General features: G+C 37.4%; 1 pseudogene; it reads left to right on the forward strand.

Moving 5' to 3' along the window:
• The first annotated feature begins 7,809 nt into the window (after positions 1-7,809).
• On the forward strand, positions 7,810-12,442 carry LOC114198150 (exocyst complex component 3-like; annotated as a pseudogene).
• The last annotated feature ends 9,297 nt before the right edge of the window (positions 12,443-21,739 follow it).

A 21,739-nucleotide genomic window follows, 5' to 3' on the forward strand; every position in this document is an offset into this window, starting at 1 on the left:
TGTTTTCAGATTCTAATATAAGTGAAATCACATGGTATTTGTCTTTTTCTGATTTATTTCACTTAGCATGATACCCTCTAGGTCCATCCAACTTGTCACAAATGGCAAGATCTCATTTTTTTTTTTGAGGCTGAGCAATATTCCAGTGTGTGTGTGTGTGTGTGTGTGTGTATACCTATATACACCACATCTTCTTTATTCATTCATCTATTGATGGACACCTAGGTTGTTTTTATATCTTGACTATTTAAATAATGCTGCAATAAACCTGGGTGCGTATATCTTTTTGAATTAGTGTTTTTTGTTTTCTTTGGGTAGATATCGGGTCATGGAATTACTGGATTGTAGCATATTTCTATTTCTAATCTTTTGAGGAAACTCCACCCTGTTTTCTACAGTGGCTACACTGATTTACTATATTGACTAAATCCTACCAACAGTGCACGAGGGTTCCCTTTTCTCCACATCTTCACTAACACTTGTTATTTCTTGTCTTTTTGATAATAAGAATTCTGACAGGTGTTAGGTGATATCTCGTTGTAGTTTTGATTTGCTTTCCCTGATGATTAGTGATGCTGAGTATCTTTTCATGTGTGTGTTGGCCGTCTGGATGTCTTCTTTGGAAAAATGTCTATTCGGGTCCTCTGCCCATTTTTTAGCTGGATTATTTGGATTTTTTTAGTGTTGAATTGTATACTTTATATATTTTGAATATTAACCCCTTCTCAGATATGTCATTTGCAAAGATCTTCTATTCAGTAGGCTGCCTTTTCATTTTGTTGATGATTTCCTTAGCTGTGCCAAAGATTCTATTTTGATGTAGTCCCAATAATTTATTTTTGTTTCTGTTTCTCTTGCCTGAGGAGACCTATCTAGAAAGATGTTGCTATGTCCAATCTCAAAGATTACTGCATATATTTTCGTCTAGGAGTGTTATGGTCTCAGATCTCATATTTAGGTTTTTAAGTCATTTTGACTTTATTTTTGTGTATATGGCATAATAAAGTGTTTCAGTTTCATTTTTTTGCATATAGGTGTCCCGTTTTCCCAGCACCATTTATTGAAGAGACGCTTTCCTCCATTTTATATTCTTGCCTCTTTTATCATAGATTGATTGTATTAGTGTGGGTTTATTTCTGGGCTTTCTATTTTGTTCCTTTGATCTAAATGTGTATTTTTTCTGCCAGTACCATGTTGTTTAGATTATTGTAGCTTTATAGTGTACCTTGAAATCTGCAGTGGTGATACCTACAGCTTTGTTTTCCTTTCTCAAGATTGCTTTGGCTATTCACAGTCTTTTGTGGTTCCATACAAATTTTAGTGTTATTAGTTCTAATTCTGTGAAAAATTGCTATTGGTATTTTGATGGGGATTGCATTAAATTTGTAGATTGCTTTGGGTAGTATGGATATTTTAACAATATTCTTTCAATCCATGGGCATGGAATATCTTCCCATTTGTATCATCTTCAGTTTCCTTCATCAATGTTTTATAGTTTCTGGAATATAGGTCTTTCACCTCTATAATGATTGTTCAGTTCCTATTTATAGAAGAACTGATATGAAGACAAGAGAAAATATGCAGGAAACTTAATAATTCATAAATAATATGTATGCCAGTAGTTTCTAAGATTTTTTTAGGCTTTGACTCTTTTGAAAATTGGATGAAGTTACATCCTTCCTCCCCAGAAAACTAATATGTCTGTATATTCCACAAAATTCATCATATAAGTGGGAGGGAGGTCATGGATCACCCTATAGTCTATCTATTGTCTTCCCAAATCCTTTATGTGGGCCTTCTATAATCAATGGAGTAGTCACCAGAAGGAACATAGGGCAGGGGAATCAGGAAACATGAGTACTTGTTTTAGATATCTTATTGAACAGAGGATCTTCAAGAGAGATCTTTTTTTTCTTAATTGTATTATGTTATGTCACCATAAAATATATCATTAGTTTTTGATGTGGTGATCCATGATCCATTGTTTTCATATAACACCCAGTGCTCCATGCAGTATGTGCCCTCCTTAGTACCCACCACTGGGCTAACCCATCCCCCCACACCCCTCCCCTCTAAAACCCTGTTTGTTTCTCAGAGTCCATAGGCTCTCATGATTCATCTCTCCCTCTGATTACCCCCCTTCATTTTTCCCTTCCTCCTCCTAATGTCCTCCACACTATTCCTTATGTTCCACAAATAAGTGAAACCATATGATAATTATCATATGGTTTCAAGAGAGATCTTAAGAGAACTTGCCCAGCAAGTTCTTAAAACTTTCTCTGCCATTTTCCCAGCTCATTTTACTTTTTTATAAAAGCAGAGAATTGAACTAGAGGATTTTGGACATTACTTCTGTACTCATCCATACTAGAAAAGAATTAGACATGTTGATGTGATAGAGAATGTGGTGATCAGAGACCACCGAAGGGTGGGAAGGATTCCGTGGAAACACTGTTTTAGGAAAGGGAAGTTGGCATGTTCAAGAAAAGAAAGCAAGCCTGTATGTTTAGAGAATAGTGAATAAGCCACAGGAAGAGTTACATGAGATGATATTGAAAAAATAGGCAGGACCTGATTAAGTAAGAGTCTTAGACCATGAGAAACAGATTACATTTTATTCTAAGTACATTAAGAAGCTCTTTAACAATTGTAAATAATGGAATGATGTGTTGTCATTTATATTTTGAAAGATCACTCTAACACTGATGGTTTCAACAGTATGACTAAATGAATTCAAATGGATTTCTTCCTTCTACAAATACTCAGAAATGCTAGGTAAATTATAACAGAATTTTTAAACATACAGCAGTTTTTGAAAGAAGTGGAAACCAGCCAGAAGCAAGAGGGAGGTCATATTCAGAGAGAGTGTCTGTGAGAGATATAAGACTCATACATAGGACTGTTTAGTCAGTGGCTGGGATTGTAATGCCATGTGGAGCCAAGAAATACAGATGATAACAGACCCAACATAGCCATCACCTGGGAAAGATCAGCTTATCTGAGTAAGAGGCAATAAACAAGTTCATCATACTGGCCCAAGAAAGGCACAAAAAAAAGTTATCTCTGCTTAGGGATGCTGGTGTGAAAAACACCTATCATGAGAAATTGAAGCCCCAAGTTCATATTATATGTAAATGTAGTATCCAAATTCAGACCCTGTGTGATGGGAATTTAAAACTGAGAAAGTAATGGAAAAAAATCTGGTTCTACACAAACAACATTCTCGAGATAACTGGTAGAAAGTAATGAATAATGCTTTGCAGGAAAGAATTTTACAACTCAGGGCAAACAGGACTCCACTGGTATGTGGGGGGGGGGGGTGGTCATGAATTCAAAATTTTCTAAAAACTGACAATAGCCTGCAATAAAAAATTAGAAATAGAAAGAGGAAATTATCCTCATAAATCAGAGTCAGTGGACAAATCAAACAAGAGGGTTAGCATGACTCCAGACTTTGGGTATTAGAACAATCTGAAAAAGACCATAAAATTGATACATTTAAAATGATGAAAAAGGTTAAAAAGATATAATTATAAATCATAATGAAAGAAAAGGATACTGTGAAAAAATAAGCAGGCAGAGTTGAAAAAGAAACAGAACTTCTATAAATAGCTGATTACATAAAAATTCAATATGTGAATGTAAGCAATGTTAGATACAGATAAATCTAAATAATTTACATAAAATGTAAAATAAAGAAATAAGCGAAGGGAAAATATGAAAGAAAAGTTAGGGGACATGAAAGAGAGAATGAAAAAGTCTAATATACAAATAATTCAATTTCCAGACAGCAAGATAATGGGGAAGATTAAAAAAAAGTCATAAAATTTTTAGAACTGATAAAATATAAGAATCCTGAAACATAAGAAGTCCAGTGAGTCATGAACTCACTCAAATAATGGAAAATTAAAATGATTCTACATATATACATATCCATACCTGGACAGGAAAGAAGATTCCCTACTAAGGGATTACCCTTGAGAAATTAAGAAAAGGTAATGGACCAATAACATCAAAATGCTGAGGAAGAAAATAACAAAAATTATAAAAATATGCATATTTATACTATCTAAATTACCATTCAAAGGGGAAGGGTAAACATAAAGACAGTTTTAGATAAACAAAGACTGAAAACATAACACTTTAAAAACATTGAACTAGTAAGGGACAAACTTCAGAAAGAAGTATGATAGAGAAATATATAAGAACCAATGATAAGAAATTAAGTGGGATTTTTTTGAGGTAAATATAAATACATATCAGTTGTAATACTACTACTAATAATAATAGAAGGGGTAAAAACAAGTTGAAACTAATATAACCAAATAGAAATAATAGGGGATTTGAAAGAAGTGTGATTAAGTAAAATTATTGTTACATCATATCATTGTTCAGGAGGAGGGCAGAGATAATTATTATCGTTAGTCTTTGTTAAATCTTTAGCATGTAAAAAAAAACTGGAGAATAAACCTTAAGGACAAAGGGAAGAATACATTATTTCCAAATCACTTGAGAGAAACTAATCAGTAAAGGGACAAAAAAATGGAATCCAAAAATGTTGACTCAATTCATGAGAACCTAGCCTTTTTTTGGAAAAGCAAATTAAAAGAATAGCATATAGGGAAAAAAAATGTAAAGGGTAGTAAGAAATACAAATGCATAAGATATTAAATAAATGTAAAAGGGGCAATCTTGTTCTGTAAAAGATAAAGATTTTCAGCTTAGATTTTTAAAAGTTACATGCTGTTTATAGCATAAAATATAATGATTCAGAAAATATGAAACAAAGAAAATAAAGGGATATACTAGAAAAATATGGACCAAATCAAGTGGTACTATTAGTATCAGATAAAGTATACCTTAAATCAAAAATCATTACTGAAGAAAATTTCATTTTGTAAACCAAATACTAATCTTCAACTAAATCATGCATATAAGATATCCTTAAAATATATAAAACTAAAACTGATAAAATTATGAAGAGAAATTGAGAAATCAATCATACAGAAGAATTTTAACACACTTTTCTTAAAGTGATAGATCAAGCCGAAAAATAATTAGTACTTGCATTGAATAATACAAATGAGTTAACTAGCTTGATCGAATGGAGGTAGATAGATGGCAGATGATATCATAGATAGATGATAGATATAGATAGGTAGATAGATGATAGATAGATAGGTAACTAATCTAACAAGTAGCAAATGGACATTCTTTTCCAGCACACATATTATATGTTTTAATTTCCTATGGAGTCATCAAGAACATCAGTCTCTATGAACCAATGATACCATACCAACCATATGGCAATAAAATTCAAAATTGGTAGTAAATATCCAGACCTCAACAAATAAAATTTACCAACATATTTGGAAATAAAACAACAACAACAACAACAAAACTAAATCAACCATGGGTCAAATTTAAAACTTTGTAATGGATATTACAAACTTGAGATCTAAATGATAATTGAAAGACTATATATTAAAATTTGTGGTGTGCTTCTCCAAAAAATGGTTATTGGAAAACAAGAATTGGGACCCTTAACATTACATCATATACAAAAACTAACTTAAAATAGATTAAAGACCTAAACATAAATCCCCAAACTATAAAACTTCTAGAATAAAAAATAGGAAAGGGAAAAGCTTCATGACATCAGATTTGGCAATGATTTCTTGGATATGGCACCAAAAGCGCAGACAACAAAAGCAAAAATAGAGAAGGAACTACATCAAACTTAAAAACTTTTGCACAGCAATGGAAACAACCAACATAGTGAAAAGGCAACCTATGGAATGGGAGAAAGCATTTTCAAACCATACATCTGATAAGCAGTTAATATCCAAAATATTTAAAGAACTTCTGCAACTCAGCAACAAAGAACCCTAAACAATCCAGTTTAAGAATGAGTAAAGGACCTCAATAAACACTTTTCTAAGAAGACATACAGATGGCCAACAGGCACATGAAGAGATGCTCAGTATTACTAATTATCAGGGATTTTGCAAATCAAAATCACAATGAGATACCAACTTACACCCCCTAGGATAGTCACTATCAAAAAAAAAAAAATACATATTGGTGAGGATGTAGAGGAATTGGAAATGTGTGCATTGTTGGTAGGAATATAAAATGGTGCAGCTGCTGTGGGAAAGTAGGCTCCTTAAAAAAATAGAATTTTACCATAAGATCCAACAATCCCATTTCTGAGAAAACAGGACCTTGAAGAGATATTTGCACACCCATGTTCACTGCAGCATTATTCACAAGAGCCAAGAGGTGGAAGAAAACTAAATGCCCATCAGTGAATGAATGGATAAAGAACATGTGGCATATACATATAATGAAATACTCTTCCACCTTAAAAAAGAAGGAAATTCTATCATATACTACAACATGGATGAACCTTGAGGACATTTTACTAAGTGAGGCAGGCCAGTCACAAAAAGGCAGGTACTTAATATTCCACTTATACAGACTATCTACAGCAGTCAAATTCTTAGAAATAAAAAGGAGAATGATAATTGCCAGGAGCTGGGGGAGAGCAAAAAGGGAGTTGTTGATCAGTGGACAGAGTTTCAGTTTTGTAAGATGAAAAATTCTAGAGCTCTGTTGTACAACAATGTGCTTCTAGTTAACACTATATGTACTGGATGGTACACTGAAAAATGGTAATGATGGTAAATTTTATGTTTTTGACCACAATAAAAAAAATTGTGGTAAACATACAAATCAGTACAAAAAGTGAATTTCTAATCTTATATGCATATGTAGAAATAGATAAAAATTAATAAAAAATTCATGAAGTCATTCCTCAATTTAGCAAATTAAAGAAAGAATAGTAAAGTAATAAAAATTTCACACCATCTTTGGTATTTCCCAGTGTACTTGTCTGGAAAAGGAAACCAGAATACCAATCCAGAGTCTACTTTACTCAATAGCTAAGTTTTTGTTATTTTGAGAAATAGCAAAAATGCCCTCTATCAAATGGATTGCTAGCCTGAAGAGACACGGGAGCAACATTTGAGAAGAACTGAGGAGTAGGGCAGTTAGGTTAAGATGAAGATGCTGGAGGGAATAAGCAAAGATCTCTTTAAGATTTGCTGTTCAAAATGTGGTCCCCAAACCAGCAATACCTACATTACCTGAAAGTGGGCTCCATCCCAGACCTCCTGGATCAGAATCTAAATTTAACAAGATCCATAAGTAATCCATACATTAAAGTTTGGAGAGATATATATGCCCATACATACATATACATACACACATAGATCACATGTATTATAATATATGTATATGTAATGTGTAATATATATCTAATATATTAAATATCCTCATATTCACACACATACATATGCATACATATATAACTACACCCACATACACAGTGGCTTCTAGAAAATTAAAAGATTGGAGATTTGGTTTTAATGAAAACTGCCTCCTTTAACATTTAGCTATTTGGCATATTAACTTCTATTTAAGACCTACGGTACATTCCAAACACCTCTAATGAACTATAAAATCCTCGAGCTGAGTACCTTCGACTATAAAGGAGTTAATGGAGGTTGGAGTTCAGTGAAGTTGGTGTGTAGTTTCCTGGAGGGACAATAGCCCACAGCTCAAAGCCATGAGTTGTTTCTTCCAGGCCAGAAGACAAAAGAGCCCAACCTCTGCAAGTAATCTTACTTCAGTTTCTCTATTGGATTGGCATGCTTCCGGAGTCCTGGAAATTGAGGAGGAGGGGGACAGTGAGAGGCAGGAGGCTGCGGGGGATGGGAGGGAGAGGGAGAGAAGGCCTTAACACTAATGAGGTTTGAAAGTATACAGGATGAGTCCAGCTACCGTGCTGGGAAGAAAGGTACCTGAGCAGCTGATGCTAAGTTCAGACTAAACTAACTGCAAGTCCCCTGGGGACGTCACAAGGTAAACCTGATCGTCTCTGTCATTTACAATCATTATCAGGCAGGCTGCTTCTGTAATTTTACTGGGGAGCCAATTAACAGATCCCTGAAGCTAGGGGGAAATGTCTCAGCCCTCCTCTTGCTTTTGAAAAGGAAAAAGGCAGCTTTTGTGCTGCTGTCTCCTGACTGTTTCTGGTAAAGGCAGGAAAGGGGGGTGACTTCAGACAATGCAGTGACTCCTCAGGTCAGGGGAATGGTTGAAGTCAGCCTTCTCTCTGCCTTAATTTACTCTTTTCGGTAGCAACCTAAATCAGCCTCCAGATAGCCCAGCGAGCCTTGTTTCTTTCTTTTTTGAGAGATGAAAATGCTGACCACCTTTCACTCTTTCTTGCCTTCAAGAAAATATCTTAGTAGTGTTTCATCTTGCAAGAAAGCAAGGAAAGGCTACCTGATGGTGCTGGGAAGAAGGCAGTAAAGAAAGGCCACTCTTATCTTAAATTTATTATCCCCTGTAACATCCTTGCTCTTGCCCTCCTGTCAGACTTTTTCACTAGCCCGCTACATTCACTACTTTATTTCCACATCTCTGATTCAGTACTTAAGCCACCCCAACCTGGCTGTCATCTCCATTATTCTACTAAAAATACTCTTTCAAGATCACTAATTACACTTCAGTCCCTCAATATAGAAGAATTAGAACAGTTAATTGGCACAGTCATCTCGCCCTCCATCCTGAAACATTGTCTTCCCTTCACTTCCATGATACAACAATCTTCTAATTTTCCTTTTTCTTTTTTGAATATGCATTCTCACATCACTTTCAGCTCTCCTTTTATACAACACAATTAGGTATTAGCATTACTCAAAGCTTGATTATGGACCTACTTCTTTTTTTACTCTCAGAGATAACTGAGTAATCCAGATAATTAAAGAAAACTGAAGAGCGTATACCTAAAATTAAAGAACAGGAGCTACTTACCTCTAGCCATTATTCCCATGCAAGAATGTGGGCCCAGTTTTTCCAGTTTTTTTTTTCAGAGAAATTGAGAATTCTAATTTTTATATAAAATATTATGCTTTTTAATTATTTTATAGTTATGATAGGGTAACTGTAGCAGACCAACCCTCACTCCAAGGGAAAAAATTTAAAACTGTATGAAAATTGTCTTGAAATTACCCGTTTGAAGTAATCATAAAGCAACACAGTAAGAACTTGAAAGGCTAAGATCCAAGAGAAAAGAACATTGAGTGAGCTCACCAGTCTCTGCCGTTTCTTCCCTAGTTATTGGCACCAACCCGGAGGTCAAGTTGGCTTTTAAAGCTAAGAGCTCTCAGCAGTCTGTTGGGCTGGGAGGAAGACAAATGGAGTCGAGGGATATCAAGGCTGCTAGGAATTGAGGGGACTAGGTTTGGAAGAAAAGAGAATTGGAGAACTGTGAGCATGACTTTCTGCCCTTCTTTTTCCCTGAGGATATTATTTATTCCTAACATTTTCACTGTAAGAGGCTGAGAAGCCAGGAAGAAAGGACCAGGTAAGAAGCTAAAAAGCTAAGCAGAGCTTTTGCCAGTCTCAGCATGCTGAGGAGGGGAAAATTGGCATTCAAGGCCTGGCAAATGGATGAGCCCAGGTAAACAACCTTTGCTTTCAGTTGATGTTCTTGAAAGGTCCTACTTTAGGATTACTTCAAACTAGAAATAGGATAGTTCTCACAAAGCCTGAAATCAGCTTCCATGCTCCCCATTCCCTGATTGTATCAAGGTGATCAATCCCTACCGTAACTACCTATAAGTAAAAAAATAAATAAACCCTCTCTGATGGAAGGTAGCATTATTCAGAGTTTCTTCGTAATATCCAGTACTCTATAAAAATGATTGGAATCAGTTTTATCTTTGCCTTAATTTATCTTTAGCAACCTAAATGAGCTTCCAGATGGGCCCCCAAGCTTTGCTTCCTTCTAGTTGCTGAGATATGGCAACGTTGATAGTCTCTTTTATTCCTTTTTTGCCTTTAAGAAATAAATAAGTAAATAATTACCATGAATGACAATAGAGAGACTCAAATAGCCAAAAACCAATAGAAAAGAAACAGACAATGGAGACAACCTACAGATGATCTAGATATAATACAGAAGACATACTTTAACTGTGATTAACATGTTTAAGGAATTGGGTGATACTTCAGCAGGGTGCCCAGTGGCAGTGAGGAGGGGGGGTGACTCTAGTATCACAGGTGCAGGGGATTTTACCTGCTTTGTAGCCGCCAAGAAGAGATCAGGAAGATATTGCAAGGGTGTTCCAAAGAGATACTGGGCTGCTTCAGTGACCAGGCCAGCTGGACAAAGTGGAGCACCATGGCAGAAAAGAGGCCTGGAAAAGGGCCTCGACAGAGGCCAGATGGAAGGTCACTATCCATTTGTGGTTGCATGGGTTAGCTGCACGGGCCTAAGCCAGCTCTATAAGGCACTGAATGACATCAGAGACATCCAGAAATCCCTTGCCAATGTCAGCAGACTGGAGAGCAATAGTACTATTGAGCAATAGTACAATTGAGAGCATGAAGTTTGCTGTAATGTGGCATAGCCAGGTCACTGCCGCTTTGGAGAAACTCAAGAACATCTCCCCATTCCCTGTGGGGAGCCCAAATTGTGAGGAGACACAGGATCTCAAGAACTCAAGAACATCTCCCCATTCCCTGTGGGGACCCCAAATTGTGAGGAGACACAGGATCTCATTCAACAAGGGGCATTCCTGTAGGCCCACTGGAAGCTGGTGGACCTAGAATGCTCTCTCCCAAGAAGGGCTGACATATAAGCAGTCCCACATGAACAGAGGGAACATGCACAACATGACCCTTATCCATGGCTACTTTGGGAGCATGCAGGGGCTCTCAGATGAGCTGACCAAGCAATGTGGATGGTGCTGCAGAGTTTGCTGGTCATTGTCTCCTGTGACCCCACTTGCTGGTCTCAGTTGTCAGGATCATTCAAAAGGAAGAAAAATTGACCAATGTGTATCTGGCCAAAAAGAGCGAACTAGCTTGGTTTCTCCCCAAGAGGCCCAAGAATTGCAAGGAGGAAATGTTTGCCATATTGGATGGAACCATGAATACTAGAATTGAGGCCACACAGGCAGACCCCAGGGATTCCAACAAGATGTGGTTTACTTGCCACCCAGAAATCATAAGGAAATATGTCCTGGATAACCCATCATTGCCAAAAACCTGATGGTTGAGTGTTTTCCTCCCCATTATGAGATTTTCAGAAACCATCTGAACATATTCCATCAGGCTCTGAGAAAACAGATGCAAGAGCTTGAGTCAGAAGACCTAGAGGCAAATGAGATCATGAGCCTGTGGTTGACATGGGTCTCAAACCCCTACACAAGCACAGAGATGACGGGGAATGTGGAATTGGCCGGAAGGGGATATCCATGCCCCAGAATCTTTACTTTCTCTAAAGTAGTCTCTGATCTGCTCCACCGGTACATGTCAATTCTCACTTCAGACATTATCTGGCTGCAAAAAGCACTTGAAACAGACAAGAAAGACTGGGTAAAAGATGCTGAGCCTGAAGATTGACCAAAGTGGGTACTACTGGGTAACACTCCCTTCTAGATGTTTGAACAAATTTTTGAAGTTGCTGCTCAGATAAGTGAAAACAAAGGTTTGTGACACAAACTAGTCTGTATCTTTAGCAAATGAATTCTTTGATAAGTAGATGCAAAGATGAAGTTCAGTTGTATAAGGAAGAACAGCTGAGAAGTCAGCAATGCTCACACTATGTTCAACATATGACAGCCATCAATTGTCAGAGCTTTGAAGAATTTATAGTTGGTTTAAAAAGGGAGTATTTGAAAAAATGAAGTAGAAGAGGGCATATCTCTGAACCAACCAAACATGGATTGGATTTCAGACACCATTGCAAAGGAGAGTTGCAGAAGCCTTCTGGGGGAGATCTTCTAGATCTGGAGCAACATCTCAATGAGTTGATGACAAAGAAGTGGCTGTTAGAGTCAAACACTGTAAAAATAATCTGTCTCACTGTGGAAGAATATTTCAGTGATTTTTGCCAAAATCAAAAAGCCATATAAAAAGAGGAGAATGGCAAGTGGAATACCTGTGGGTCATCATGCAGAAGCACATCTCATTCTGGAGCACCAAGGAGCATGGGGAGGTTCTGAGAGGATGGGCAGGGAGGCTGAGAAACTCCACTTCTTGTTCCAGAAGCTGGCTTGTGGATTTGGTGAAGATACAGGTGGACATGGTGACACTATCATTGCCACTGCAGAAGTTATTAAGCTTACTGACCCTTCTCTGCTCTATGTGGACATCTTGACTCTAATCAGCAAACACCCAGACTCCAGGGATGACCACATCAACATGTTCCTGGCTAAGTGAGGGGACACTGGCCCAGCAGGACACAAAGCAGACCATCATCAAGGCTCTGGAACAGGGCCCAATGCAGATGAATCTAAACTACATGCCCATCTTCAAGGAAATCATAATTGCTAGTATGAACATGGCAAAGCTTTTCAAATAACCTGTCGGTTTTCAGCTTTATGTACATTATTTGCACTCATCATCCCCACCCTCAGAAATATATTAAAGCAAAAGTGACTCTTGAGGGGTCACATTAGATGTTTCAATCCCTCGTGCCTATCTCTTGAAGGGCTAAGAATGTTTGTGAGGTAGTCGGGCATACGGCTTCTTGGAGAACAAGTACCCTGCTGGCTGTGATTCTTCAAGCTCTCTCATTTTGTTGTAAACACCTTTTTGAGGCAGAATTCTAATGCAAAATGCCTCATGGTAGATTGTTTATCACAATGGTGAGAAGGTGTGTGGAGAAGGAAGAGCCCTGTCTTCATTCACCCATTGGTCTTCACTCATTTCTGCATTAAGACTTCTAAAACTCTGCTGCTTAATAAATGAGGCTGAAATCCTGCAGAGAAACAAAAAGGAAAAGAAAAGAAAATGAAAAATTAGGTGAAAAAATGGAGAAAGTTACCAGAAAATGATGATCCATCAAAAAAAAAATTTAAGGAATAATAACTTTTATTTTTTCCTACTTTATTGAGATATATTTGATATATAATACTGTGTAAGTTTAAAGTGTATATACATATACGTATGTATTACAAGATGATTACCATAATAAGGTTAGTTAACACACAAATTTCATGTGTACAGTACAGTACTGTTAATTATAGTCACCATGCTGTGTGTTAGGTCCCCAGAACTTACTTATACTTTGTACGCTTTGACTACAACCACCCATTTCTCCCACCCCCAGCCCCTGGCAACCACCAGTTTACTCCTTGTTTTATGCATAGAAGTGGGATTATATAGTATTTGTCTTTGTCTGACTTATTTCACTTAGCATAATGCCGTCAGGAGTCATATATGTTCTTACAAATGGCAAGACTTCCTTTCTTTTTTATGACCAAATAATATGCCATTGTATTTATGTACCACATTTTCTTTTCCACTCATCTGTTGATGGGCACTTAGGTTATTTCCATGTCTTGGCTCTCATAAATAATGCTGCAACAAACATTGAGGGGGGTGCAAATATCTATCCATTAATCACTAATCAGTAATAAGATAGTGATTTCATTTCCTTTGGATATATACCCAGAATTGGGATTGCTGAGTCATATGGTATTCTATTTTTAAGTAAAATTTACCTATTTGGGGGAACCTCCATACTGTTTTCCACAGTGGCTGTGCCAATTTATATCCTTTTATGGTTCCATACAAATGTTAGGATTGTTTGTTCTATTTCTGCGGAAAATGCCATTGGAAATCTGATAGGGATTGCATTGAACTTTTAGATGGCTTTGGATAGTATCGAAATTTTAACAGTATTAATTCCATCTATCCATGAATACAGGTTATCTTTTCATTTACTCATATCTTCTGCAATTTCTTTCATCAGTGTCTTACCGTTTTCAGTCCACTTTTTGATGCTATTGCTTATGGGATTGTTTTCTTCACTTCTCTTACAGATATTAGATTGTTGGTGTATAGAAATGCAACTGATTTTTCCTTATTGATTTTATAACCTGCAATTTTACTGAATTTATTAGCTCTAAAAGTTTTTTTAGTGGAATCTTTAGGGATTTTTACATATCAGGTCATGTTGTCTGCATAAAGATACAGTTTTACTTCTTCTTTTCCTATTTGGATGCCTTTTATTTCTTTTGTTTGCCTAATTGATTTGGCTAGGACTTCCAGTACTATGTTGAATAGAAATGGTGAGAGTGTGCATCCTTGCCTTTTTCTGATCTTAGAGGGAAAACTTTCACTTTTTCACCATTAGGTATGATGTATGTTATGGGCCTTTCATATATAGCTTTTATTACAGGGAGGTAATTTTCTACTATTCTTAGGGGGTTTTTTGATAGTTTTTACCATGAAAGGATGTTGACTTTTGTCAAATGCTTTCTCCACATCTATTGAGATGATCATTTGGTTTCAATCCTTTATTCTGTTAATGTAATATATCACATTAATTGATTTTTATGGGCTAAACCATCCTTGCATCCCAAGATAAATCCACTTAGTCATGGTGTATGATGCTTTTAATGTGCTGTTGAACTTGGTTCACTAGTATTTTGGTGAGGATTTTTGTATCCATGCTCATCAGATACTGGCCTGTAGTTTTCTTTTCTTATAGTGTCTTTTAAGTCTGACTTTAACATCAAGGTAATACTGGCCCCAACAAACAAGTTTGGTAGAGTTCTGTCCTCTTCAGTTCTTTGGAAGAGATTGAGAAGGATTGACATTAATTTTTTGTTTTTGTTTTTGTTTTTTTGTATGTTTTTTGTTGTTTGGGAGGTTTTGAGGGGTTTGGTTTTTTTTTTTGGCTTTTTCCTTGTTTATTTTTGAGGTTTGTTGTTGGCATTCATTCTTTAAGTGTGGGAGAATTCGCCAGTGAACCCATCTGGCCCTGGGCTTTTCTTTGTTTTGGGAGCATTTTGATTACTGATTCAATCTCCCCACCAGTTTTAGATCTGTTCAGATTTTCTATTTCATTATTACTCTGTCTTGGTAAGTTGTATGTTTCTAGGAATTTATCCATTTCTTCTAGGTTATCTGTACTACATCATCTTACATGTCAAAATGTTCTTCTGTAATAATTTTCCTTGTTCTAGATGTACATCTTAAGAAATTTTAGAAAATGTGTGGTGGTAAACTCTCATAGTTTTTATGTCTTTGTAAATATATCTCATCTTCATTATGGAAAAAATTTCTTAAGTATAAAATTCTTTGTTGAAAGTTATTTTCTCTGAATACTTTGAAGTTATTATTCCATTGTCTTCTGGCTTACACTGTTATTTTTGAGGAGTGTGATGTAATTCTAAATGTCTGCTCCTAGTGTCTTTCTTAAGACCTTTTATTTGTCTTTATCCTATTATGGCCCCAGATATAAATTGCTTTTTAATTATCTCTCCTGAAATACATTGTACTAGTAGGATTTTTGTTTGTAATAGGAAATTTAAAGCCATTGTTTCTTCAATATCACCCCTCTTTCACATTATTACCTACTTCTGGCACTCTGATTGGGTATACTTAGACATGTCTTCTACATATTATAATGTGCCTTTCATAATGTCCATTTTTTTATCATTCTGTGCAGCACCACAAGTAGTTCTTTGACTGTATTGTTCACTTTACTAATTGTCTCTTCAGCTATTAATTGCCATTTAATTCTTCTACTTGGATTTTTTAAAATCCAGCTATTAAATGTTTAATTTCTAAACATGTCATTTGTATTATTTTTTTAATAAATATTTATTTATTTGAGAGAGAGAGAAAGCACAAGCGGGGGGAGGGGCAGAGGGAGAAGCAGGTTCCTGTTGAGCAGGGAGCCTAATGTGGGGCTTTATTCCAGGACTCTGGGATCATGACCTGAGCCAAAGGCAGACGTTTAACCAACTGAGCCTCCCAAGCACCCCTCATTTGTATTCTTTTTCAATTCTGTTCATTTAATTTTGACAGTATCTTTTTTAATGTGATGTATATGTGGTTGTATCCTTTAATTTTCGATTAGCATTTTATATATAAAATGCCTGACAATTCCAACATTTCAGTCCTTAGAACTCCAATTTTTTTTGTTTTTGTTTTTGTTTTTTGTTTCTGCTGACTTTCATCATTACCTGAATTCTCTGGGCTTGCTGATATATCATTCAAGCTTATTGACCTTAGTCTGTGGAATCATTTGGACCTACTTGTGAAACTTACTTCCAGAACAGATTTGCTTCTACTGTTGCCACTATTCAGAGGGCACCACTGACTGGAATCACTTCAATACTACTACTGCCTCTTCTCTCCCAACACACACACACACACACACACACACACACACACACACACACACGCACACAGAACCTACATTCAGTGCATAATTCCAAGCTCAACTTTCTACCTCTTGATAGTAACTTTATAACAGTCATCTGCCTAGGTCAACTGCTTGGGCCCAACAAACTGCTGCATCCCTGAACATAGCATGTAGATTTTTATTTGTATGTTTGTTTCTTTGTTTTAAGGTATGGTCTATAGAAAATTCCTCTACCTCTTATGCAGCAAGCAATGCCTCAAAGCACATTTCCTATGCAAGGTGTATTTATTTTGCAGTGAAAGATCCCTTCAAGAATACCTATCAACTATAATGACAAAAGCAAAAGTTCTAATTTATTTTGACTAGAAAGCAAATGAGATGTTTTCATGAGTAACTCTGATAAACTCTGGCCAAAATCAGTGCTGCGTATGGGTCAGATAAAAGTATGACACAGGGATGGTGTAGGTGGAGGCCAATGAACAGTTATTCTTGAACTTCAAAACTATCTGGCATTATGAGGAGTGACAGTTTGGGGGACTAGGAAAGAAAAAGCACTCTTGGCGTCTACATGGACATTCTTATGGAAGGCTTTCACAGCAGAGAAAGTGGCATCAAAGTGAGGGTTTTAGAGGGGGGCAGGGAATGCGTGAGCCCAGTGATGGGTATTAAGGAGGGCACGTACTGCATGGAGCACTGGTTGTTATACACAAACAATGAATCATGGAACACTACATCAAAAACTAATGATACACTGTATGGTGATTAACATAATAAAATATTATAATTAAAAAAAGAGATAGTGGCATAGTGATTTAACAAATCAGATTGGATGCTGACTCTATATAGGGAGCACATACTGCTTATACCATAAAATTGTTTATTTGCATCTATAACTCTCTACATATATAACTCTCACATTGTTGTGCCCTTCTTTTATCTTTCTTAAAAGGTGACTTAAGATAATCTATTACAGAACTAAAGAAACCAGACTTCCTGTTCCTACTAAATGGATCTCCTCTGAGACCTTCCACATTGTTGGTCTCTCTACCATGACTTGAGTGGGATTGGTATTGGAAGAGAAAACTGGTGCCTTTGCAACCAGGAATAGGCTAAGCTCATGTGTCACCCTATATCTGGCTGTCTTCTACCACAGCAGGAACTGTTCCATTATTTTAAATTTTTGTTGTCCTGGCTTCTAGCCTTGAAATAAGTTTAACTTGATAGCAAAGCTAGAAAACACATGCCCAATAAGCCCTGGACTTTCCTGAAGGGACAAGAGACTTGATCAGGGGAAGAGGGAGAAACTCTGAATCCTATGGAGCCTGTGTAGCTGTGTAGTTAGAGCTTTGATGTAAAAGTCTCCACTGAGAGCATCCACAAGTAACCTACTCTGAAACAGACTTGTCTCTTTACAAAATATCAATACTTAGTTAACTGCTACTGGCATTCGAAATCACGGATCTAAGCAGTAATACTATCTAAAACATGTAGATTACAGACACTCAAAATCATATTGGATGTTGTCTGTATAGAGGGAACAGAACCTTTGATCACCAACATTGTCAGTGGTTACATCATTGTTAAATTCTGAATAGGTCTAGAAGGCTGGGTCACATAGTATGATGGAAGGAAAACAGGGTTACTTAAGGTTGTGACTGTTTATCAACGACCATGGAAGTGTTATATCAAACAGTATTGCCATACAAGTGCATACCAGTCATATATCGGCTCTGATTCTAAGAAATCTAAGGTATTTTCCATTCATTTAGGACAAAATTTTTCCATTCTGTTAAAGACTAGACCAGTTCTTCTGAGAGACTTTTCTAGAAGTCCCTACTACTTTCCAGATGAGACATGTGATAATTATTTCATCGTATGGCTGAGATTTTTTTAAGGGCCCTCATTATGTAATTTTTTCAGTCAAAGTGATTCTTAACTGCTTGACCTATCTCCTTACTTCCAGTTCTTTTTTCAACTCACTCTAACTTGTCTTCCTACCAGATAATGCCTGAGAAACAATTCTTATCCTGGTTACCAGTGCCTTGCATGTTATTCAGTGGAGGGGCTAACTTCCTGTTCTCATTTCACTTGCTTTCTCAGCAGCATTGTACATAGATTATCATTGTCTCTTTCTAAAAACCCCTTCCTCACTTCTCTTTCATGATACCTCACTCTCTGGGCTTTCTTCCTTTTCCACTGGTCATTTCTTCCAGGTGTATTGAACAGATCCCATTATCTACCCCTTAGTGTTGGAAAGTTGCAGAGTTCAGACCTAAGCTGCTTCATCTTCTCTGCTTATTACCTTCCTTAGTTGCCTCATTCAAATCCATAAACTTAAAGATCTCTATATGCTATATACTTTAAAATTCCTATCTTCAGCCCTTATATAATCCTTGAGTTCTGTGCATCGATTAATTTCAACACCAGGATATCTGATAGTGTGTGAAATTTAATATGGCCAAGAGAAAACTACTGATTCTACCATTCCCTTGGCCCCAATCCTTTCCTCTTCCATGGAACTGCATCTCAGTTAACTCTACCCACATGTACCCAGTTGTTCAGGCCAAGGAGGAAAGCCCTATCCTCTCCTTTCCTCCAGTCCACATCCAATCCATTTGCAAGTTCTGTCACTTCTACCTCTAAAACATATCTTGGTTTCATCTACTCATTGTCCCCCTGTTGCTATCACCTAGGTCCCCCCTAGTTCATCATTTCACAATGGGACTATTTCCTGGCCTCTTAAGACATTTTAAGTTTTAAGTCAATTTAAGTACGAGTTTTTAAAAGACTCATTGCCCCATCTGCTGTTGTATTCTCAACACCTAAACTAGTGCTTCCTACACGTTAGGTGCTGAATGGATATTAGATGAATAAATTAATAATAAACATGAGATTTTATTACCAAGGAATAACTTTTCATAGCTTTACAAATACTACTTAATCCACAAATAAATTTATAATTTGTTGTCAGAACACATGTCCTGAAGTTTCAACCACTAAAGACATGAACAAAAGGAATTCAGAAGAATGGCAGCTCATTGTTTTATTGCTATCAAAGATATCCTGTGCCAGGGCACTTGGGTGGCTCAGTCAGTTAAGCATCCAACTCTTGATTTCAGCTCAGGTCATAATCTCAGGGTCATGAAATCGAGATCCATGTCGGGCTCCGTGCTCAGCGGAGAGTCTGTTTGAGGGTCTCTCTCTCCCTCTCCCTCTGCGCACCCCCACTCGCATGCTCTCTCTCTCTAAAATAAATAAATAAATCTTTTTTAAAAAAAAAGATACTCTGTGGCTGGACATCTTCACATATGCGGTTCTGATCTGAGACACAGAGGAAATCTTCCTAGTGCACAGTAAGAACTAGGGGAAATCCTGAGAAAGTTGTAGAAAGTCTCACTCCTTAAATTAAATATAACTGAGCTGACGGCAGTCACACTGGAGATAATTAACATTTCAGAATGAATAGATGAAGATGGATGTCTTTTCTTCATCCTTTACCTACTAGATAAATCTGGCCACAATTTTCATTAGTTTGTTGTACTTTACAAGGGAGACACTTGGATTTGCAAGACAGAACACAAACATGCGCTGAAATGCCAAATGAGTAGAAAGCAAGTAGGGATGGGGGTCAAGGGGAGGAGTGGTGAGTTTCGGGAAAAGCAGAGATTTGATTCTGAAGAGCAAATCCTTACTGGGTCAAGGCAGCTTTTGCATAATTCTATTATCACCAGGAAGAGGAGAAATAATAATATTAGGCTGTGCTATTCTGCTCGACGTGGCTTGTCTTACCTTACTTTTGAAGTCAGACAGGTTTAAATGCTTTGTGAGTGAGCTGTTCGGAAGGCACCCAATCAACAAGGCAGGTGCTGCCAGAGCAAAGCAGGGAAGTTTTTGATGTTGACAACGACATACATTCTTGCACAGAAAGGAGTAATCCATTCGGTCACAGTTATGAAAAACTTATATGTGCGCTGCTTTGGGGACCAGAGGCAGTGCCATCTGGGAGGGTGGCTTTCAGACAGGCCAGCTGCAAGGTATCAGCATGGTGATGGGCCAGTCCATGAGCAAGGGCAGCCCTTTATTAAGACCCCTGTCCTCTGGGTTGAAAAGTGGGCACTCGCGCGAGTAGCTGCCTAGTATTGCTCTCGGCATCAGCTCCACCTCACCTTCTGTTTATGGAGCCCAGGTATCTCATCAGTTTGTATTCGATTTCTACATGCCATTGCTCCTCCCTGAGTTCAAGCACAGTCTGCAGGAAGTCCTGGGCCCATCTGGGTCTGCTGATTCCAGGTGAGGCTTATCAGAAGCCTCTTCTACAATGGGCCAGACATGGTCAGGGAAACGTTTTCACCTGCCCCCCCAACACATACACACACCATAGAAATACCCAGTGTGAGGAAAGAGAACAAGAGGTGTGGTTTTGTGAGTCAGTTGTGAACATTTCTTCCAAACTCCAGCAATGTTTGTAACTTGAAATTGGCCATAGGGGGAGTATTTGCACCATGGAAACCATCAAACTTTACAAATAAGGGATTTTGCTGTTTTTGTTTTTACTTTTTGGGGGCTGGTTGGTAAACATTTGACAGCACAACAATGGGTGAGGTGCAGGGAGCAGAAAGAGGATTTTAGTACTTAATTACCCTCTCTATCCTTCTCATAGAGGCTGCTCAAATGTCTCAGCTGAACCTCTCCTGTATAGTTTGACAACAGCTGCAGGCAATGGCCAGCCACAGATGGTTTTGTGTGTGCTTTTGTTTTCAATCAGATTTGTATTTTAGGAAGGTAACCCTGGCCACAATGTGTTGGGTAGACTGAAAGGGTATAAAATCAGAGATAACATCAGAGGCAAGAGAATCAGATGGTAATCTAACTGCCTTCTGTCCATATAAAGGATGATGAGGCCTGAACTAAGGGAAGAGCAGTGAAAATGGAGAAGAGAACAGATATAACAAATATAAATGGTAGAGAAATGGAGTTGACAGGACTTATCGATCAATAAATTGGGTGCCGGGGTGAGAAAAAGAAAAGAATAGATGACAACATCCAAGTTCCACATGATCTCACCATTCCCCAAGACAGAATGAATAGCAGATTTTGGTGGAAAGTTGATGATTTATGTTTAGAACCAGCTGAGATGTCTGAGAGGCAGGTGGAGGGGGCCAAAGCTCAGAGGAGCAGAGTTGACTAGAATGCGTTTTGACAGTCAACAGATGGTGGTAGGTGACAGCATGTGATCAGGGATCACTCAGGGACAGTAAGAGAAGAGAAGAGATCCAAAAATAAAACATACATGGGAAACACAATATTTAAGGTACACACAGAAATAAGAGCTCAGCAGAGGAGAGAGAAGGATTGGTCAGTGAAGTAGTGGAGAACCAGGACAGAGGCAAAGTGGGAAAAGAGAGAGCTGGATAGTCATTAATGTAAAATTTGGGGTCAAGATAAAGAAAGATGAAGTCAAATGAAGAATGCATCAGATTTAGCTGGAGATGATTA

This window comes from Eumetopias jubatus, unplaced genomic scaffold (genome assembly GCF_037043125.1).
Source record: "Eumetopias jubatus isolate StellerSeaLion01/CBP00866 unplaced genomic scaffold, mEumJub1_p1.0 scaffold_2, whole genome shotgun sequence".
Taxonomy (NCBI): Eukaryota; Metazoa; Chordata; class Mammalia; order Carnivora; family Otariidae; genus Eumetopias; species Eumetopias jubatus.